The sequence below is a fragment of the Micropterus dolomieu genome, linkage group LG08 (assembly GCF_021292245.1).
Source record: "Micropterus dolomieu isolate WLL.071019.BEF.003 ecotype Adirondacks linkage group LG08, ASM2129224v1, whole genome shotgun sequence".
NCBI lineage: Eukaryota > Metazoa > Chordata > Actinopteri > Centrarchiformes > Centrarchidae > Micropterus > Micropterus dolomieu.
Window position 1 is genome coordinate 4,833,821 of NC_060157.1, and position 6,506 is coordinate 4,840,326.

The 6,506-nt window shown below is 41.3% G+C and overlaps 1 protein-coding gene and 1 long non-coding RNA gene across 6 annotated transcripts in view; both read left to right on the forward strand.

Annotated features, from left to right (window-relative positions):
* LOC123975426 overlaps positions 1-6,303 on the forward strand; it is a 55,061-nt gene extending 48,758 nt beyond the window's left edge. For all 4 annotated transcript variants that reach the window (XR_006826057.1, XR_006826058.1, XR_006826056.1 and 1 more), the window contains exon 3: positions 6,176-6,303. This is a non-coding gene — a long non-coding RNA (uncharacterized LOC123975426). The remainder of the gene's footprint in view (positions 1-6,175) is intronic.
* Positions 1-6,506, forward strand: part of oprl1 (opiate receptor-like 1) — a 176,942-nt gene that overhangs the window by 142,922 nt on the left and 27,514 nt on the right. The gene's annotated exons all lie outside the window — the stretch shown is intronic.

Consider the following 6,506-nt stretch of genomic DNA (forward strand, 5'->3'; position numbering starts at 1 on the left):
CCTAAGGCTGGCCCTTTCTGCTAGATGATTGAGAGAAAGCTGATTTAGTTGGCACCTAGTTCGTAGCTAGTTTCAGCACTATGATGATGACCATGCGCTGGTATAAGAAGGCCTTTGTTGGAGTACAGCAGCAAGTCAGCGTGCTGTCGTCAGAGGTTTGATTGGGGAAAAAAGGTCTCCTATTTAAAGTGTTAGAATAACATCTGAGGCCTCATACCTGGCCCCTTTTTCCTAATGTCTCGTCTTTCACACACTTTAATATGAGACGAAGAAGGAATCACCGCTGTTTCCAGATTTTGTCTTCCTCGAAATGTCATTTTGTATACCTTCAGTGAAGTGCGATCACTCGACATGTAGTTGAATGTTAGATCAATCAATGGAAATGGTTCCAAAGCTTCATATATGTGGTTGTTTTGATGCCTGAATTTCTTGATAGGTCAGAACATGCTCCATTCTTGTGGTTTGTAGTTTGTCCAAACATACCAGTCCATTTAGGGGAAGGAAATCCAATCATGTATCCTTGAATTGATATTTATATTTGAAATGGAAACCAAACAGAATTACACTAAGTGTTTCCCTCAGAACTGGAGCAATGTGGTCAGGGGTATTTCTGGACTTTGGAACTGAAGATGTCTTGTTCCCAGTCTCAACAATCACTTGAGTGATATTGTTACTATATTTAGACACCATCCAGGTACAAGCATTCAGATACTACATAAGGATAAATGCGCACTTATTATAGGCCTAGTTGGATTGGGTCTGTTTTTGGAATGGAAGCGAATGAGTAGATAATAAATTTGTATTGTATTTCCATGTTTTTAGCTGTGGGGTTGAGTTTCTAGCAATGAGGTACACATGACTGCTAAATTTAGTTTTTAGGAAACTGTTTTACTGTAGGCTAATTCTCCAGATTTGCTTTTTGCTGATAGCTAAAGGACCCTCCCTCCCTCCTATGTAGATACAGTGTTTAGCCTGTTGACCTTTAATTAGTCATCCTGTGGCTGTGGAGCAACCTGTATGCCAGAGCCCAGCAGCTCTGTAGGGGGTCTATTGATGGGTAGTGGATGCAGAGGAACAAGCCACACTCACTGCTGAACATCAGATACAAGCATACATAAAACATTCATGTAACTCCTTTAATGAAATCTCACCCATTGGGTGTGATGATTAAAAATGTATGCAGCTGCTGAAGAAGTAGCTAACCAGCAGGAATGATTAGCAATTCTTTAAAAGTGAGCAGACCGTTTGTTAGAGGTTGGAAGATATAGTGAAACCCCTAAAACAATTTGAGAAAGATTGCCAGCATGGCAACATGTATAAGTCATGTGTGGGTTTACAGGCAGATCTTTGAGAGTTAAGATGCCAGGGCAGATTTCCTATAATGAGCATAAACTCAGAAACTCAGATTTAATTTTGTTGACACATTTAATACAAATATGTTAACTTTAGATTACTTGCTATATAAATATAGTAGGAAAAAAACAGCCACGGGCAAACAAATGTCTGCACAGACACCACTAAGTTTTCAGCACAAGGCAGCAAAAGTTTTCCCGTTATGCAAAACGTTATAATGTTCACAATTTAGTTAAGTCAGTTTTATTTATACAGCCCAAAATCACACATCACAAATATGCCTCAAAAGACTATAACATCTCATCTGATTGAAGGGTTTTCTGTGAGTTTACCTGTACAGCTTGAGCCATCTTATCCACATTCTTCATTCTTTCAACAAAGCTCTGATTGGTCAGTTGTTTGTTCAGCAGCCATCAATGAGCACAACTCCAGACTCGTTCGAATCATTTGGAATCAGCAACTACAATCTCAGAAATGTTGCAAAAATTGTTCTGTGCAGCCTCAAAACTCATGTATTATCATGCCAAATGAGTACCAAATTGCACTGTGCTGCCTGATCTGCATACAGCACTTCGGTTGCATCACTCCACCTACACTGGTGCATGTGGGATTGTTAGGAGTTAGGAAATTATGGAACAGGTGCAACTGCAAAAGAAACCGACTACTGCTAAGTTTGCACAATGCAAAGTCTTCTGAATGAAAGGTCAGTATCATCCCCATACACTTCCAATAGTCTTAACCTGAGTGCGATCATGAAGGTCCCGAGCTGGAACTGTGATATGCTCTGCTGCATGAAAGGGGGGATCAGTGATGCATAACGAAGTGCCTTTGAGGAGATTTGCAGCACTTCCTTATCTCTCTATGTGAAAGAATAAAGCCTGGACCCTTCATTGCCACTGACTGTCACCCAGGGAACAGGCTGCTGGGAGATTTGTGCCAGATGCTGCTTCTGAAAGCACAGACGCATCAGTCGGACAAGGAGCTCTCATCTCCACTGTAGGGCTGTATGCTTTCACTGTGTGTGAATGTGTGTGTCTGTACTCTTTGATGTGAGGCAGTACACAGTGTCCCCCAGGTGTTCGGCACCACACCAGGGTTGCGTATTGAGAAATCCTCCTCCCTGTCATCCACACTTACATGCTAGCTTTTTACACCCTACACTCTCTGAGGGACTCGCGATGTCCACACACAACTTTTATTCAGGGAGTCACCAGGTCCTGAAAAAGTCTGAAACGCTTATCTGCTCCTACATTTCCTTCAGAAAAGCAGATTTTCTTTCCCAAAATGTGTATATGGAATAAAATGGATGACATTTCATATGCAGAATATGATGTACGTGCTTGTTCCAAAATGTATTTTAACCTATATCATCCTCAGAATCCTAGATACTGTGTTTTCTATGGCTTACATCAAATGAAAATATTCCAGATCTTTCTTTTATACTCCCCTCCCCAAAAACCAGCTTGACATGTCCGGCAGACATGTGGGTTTATAGATCATTAATTACAAAATGTTTTTATGTTCTCAGAAGCATTCAGTCTCATTTCATGGCTCACCAGGCATGTGGGGGATTAGCGTGAGTAAATGAGGCTGGTTTGTTGCGTCAGAGGTGATTTGGACTCTTATCAGTGGTGGAGCTGCAGATATACTGGAGACCTAAGCTGACAGTCTTAATCAAATGGGAAAGCCAATAATGGTGACCACTTTAGTTAGTGTCTGAGGGCATTGTCTGTGTGTTGGGTGCATAATGAGCGACTGAATGCAGAAGCTGTCCAGGAAGGATCCCCCTCATTATGTCTGTCATTGTCTGATTTGTATGTGAGAGTATTGTGTGAATCTGTCTCTATTTGCTTTGAATGGAAGTACAGAATACCAATTTGTCGTCTCTCTTTATTCTCTTAATTCTGTCTGTATCCCCTCTAACATGCTCTGCCTTCTCAATAGATGTGTTAGAGTTGTTAAAAGTGCTACATAACAGCATACATCATTACAAAATTAATTTTAAGGCTTTACAGTAATCACTCTAAACATATGAGATAATTTCTAAGAATGAATTTGTGGCACCAGTTGAGATCTTTCATGCTATCAGCTGAAATACTTCGTAACATGAAGAGAGATTGTTTTATTTTTGTTTACCGGGTAATGTTCACCATCTCAGTTTGACATATTAGCAAGCTTACATTTGCTAATTATAAACATTAAATGTGTAGAATGTCATTAGTTTGGCCTGCAGGCATTTGGTAAAACAAAGCAAGTATTTGGCAAAACAAACAACTGACCTGATAGAGGCGCTAAAGGAAAAGTCAGGAGGTCAATAAAATCAGTAAGATTCATCCTCTGGGGAACATGAATGTCTGTACAAAAACTCATGGCAATCTATCTAATGTGTTTTCAAAAAATTTCAGTGTGGGCCAAAGTAGTGGACGGACTGACTGGCCAACATTGCCATCCCTAGAGCTACGCCTCTGACAAGGTTAAAAATTTTTAGACAAAGTTCACGTACAGCTGCCTACTTGTGTTCGGAAATCAACATTATACTGTTAATTTAACAATGACAATAATGATTTAAACAATGGATAATCTCGCAGCTGCATTTTGTGAACAAATCAACATTCAGTGGAGAAGTTAATCTGCCATTTGAAATGTTATTGTCTTTGTTGTTGAACCGGGAAAGTCTCTGTCCCTGGCCCCTTCTGTTGATCATCCCTCTAACAGGCCAGTCATATGGGGCCATGTTGTCCAGTTACAGGCATGATCCTGTCAACACATCCAAATATTCTGGAGTGGTGTGTTTTTTTTTCTGAATGAATTAGCTCTATATCATCCAGGCCCAGACAGCAGACAGCCACAAATGTATGCGCACACACACACACCCACAGGCACCAGTTTTGGTTGTCAGGGTCCATAGATCATGGGTCATGTGTGTTTGTGCTTTAGTCCATGCAGCATAAAGTCACAACAGGAACAGATAAGGCCGGTCCCAGGTTGGCTTTGGAAGACAAATCCCCAGCAACCCCCCAGTGCTAATCGGATTAGCTGAAAAGTTAGCAGCACGTCCCCAAAGAGACGCAACATTTTTTACACTGACTTCTGTGATATGTTTTCCTCTCCAGCCTCCATAATCTGTTTCTTGTCTCAAAGCCTTCTTATGTCATCTTTGTCGCAGTGAACAACAACTTCAGGACACGATGAACTGTTTTTAACCTTTGGTTTAGCATCTTTTGGCTGACTGGTGGGTGGGGTGAATGTGTGTGAAGGGGGGATGTGGTCCACCCAGGTGGGGGAACAATGGCGTGCCCGTTGTCTTAAAGGAATGGTTGGCTGCGCATAGGCCCAGGCAAAGGAGGGAGGGACAGAAAGAAAAAAAAAAAAAAAGAGTTTGATTGGTGTTGGGGGGGTGCCGGGTGGTGATGGGGGAGCAGCCGGCTGAATAGAGGCAGCAGGGTGGCAACTGGATTCTTACAGCTCTTTTCATGCTTGGTCTGTTTCAACCAACGCTGAAAACACATGAGGACACTGAGGGCTAGCCCTTGCTAATTGTTTTTCCTTTATTTTTTGAAAAACAGTAAAATTTGGGTTTTTTTGATGCCGCTCAGGATCTGGTTAGAGTAAATGTATGTTTTCCTATTATGTTTTCCCAGCTGCTCAGTAGTAGCCTACAATAATATCAATAAACATAATACAGTTGACTACTGTAAGCACTTCTATACATCTGCACTTCTATAACACTGTTGGACATTCTGCTGTCTACTACTGTACATTTCAGGGGGGAATGTACTTTTACTCCGCTACATTTATCTGACAACTGGACTGCAGTTACCAAAATCATTAGAAATCACCTTTTTAGTACAAAATATATCTTATTGAGTGACTGACCCCACCATTTGTTGAACTCCACTGCTAGCATGTAAAAATGTACATCATCTGTCTCTTCAAACACAGACGGTGATAGTACTAAATCAAAGTACACTGATCTTATTCAAGAAGAACTGGTTTGCAGAGATACTCAACGATCATACTGGGAGAAGTAAATGACAGAGGAGGAAGTAGTTTTGGTTTTGTGCTGTTCTGTACCTCTAAACAAAAGTCCTGTCGACAATGTAGATAATCAAAAGCAGGAGAAGCAGGCGAGAAAAGAGGCTGTACTAAAATGGTCATTGACAACATATGACAGTAAATCCACTGAACATTACACCGTGACACCTGACAGTGTAAGGGGGAGAGGAAACGAGGGGACGTATACTTTACCATCTTGCATAACAACTCCAAACCAGATTAAACAGAGAAAATTAGACTTTTTGTGCCATCTTGTTTTTCTTTGTCACTGTGTGAGCTGGCCCCTCTATAACCACAGCCAAGTCCAACATGGCTGAAAAAGCACTTGGCTGTCTGAATCAACAGCCCAGTGTCAAACTGGCTTGCCTTCCCATGCATGCATTCCCCCAATGATGCCTAGGGAACTGATTTTCTGGCCAAGATGTGGTTTTGTGGTTACAGTGAGCCAGGCAGAAGGGAGAAGAAAATTATGCCATGTGGACAAGAAGCCTTTTCTTCTTTGTTCTGCTAACATGGCAGACTGGCTCCAGGTTGTGCTTTGAAGACAGTCAGTCATCTGCCAAACACAATGCAGTTTAGAATTTAATTAAGGTTGAGGGTCAAAATTAGAATTAGATGTAGGTAAGAAAGAACAAAGTCACAGTAAAATGCCATTTTTGTGTTGACTTGAATTCTGTGTGATGGTTGTGAGTGGTTCATGAATGTTATTGGACCATGGGACAGAAAGCATGAAGTTGATTTATGCGCATATCTCTGTGTTTTTCAGCATGGGCCAAGGTGGAGGTGACCATGCATGAGACTGTTGAGGTGTACCTGGGTGACTCAGCTCAGATCCCCTGCCAGTACAGATTCACTGACGCCAACAACAAGCCCAGCTTTGTCATGATCCAGTGGTTTGTGGTGAGTACTGTGGGACCCACTGTGAAAACTGACACTGTCTGAAACTATCCAGCTGCACATGTATGGATTGTCATCAAACAAAATAAATTTACAAATAAATAAGAACTCAGTCAAAATAGTAGATGATAGTAGCTGGCCACAAGAACGTACAAACTCTTATACAGGCTAACACTAACAGACTTATTGTTTGTGTGTGT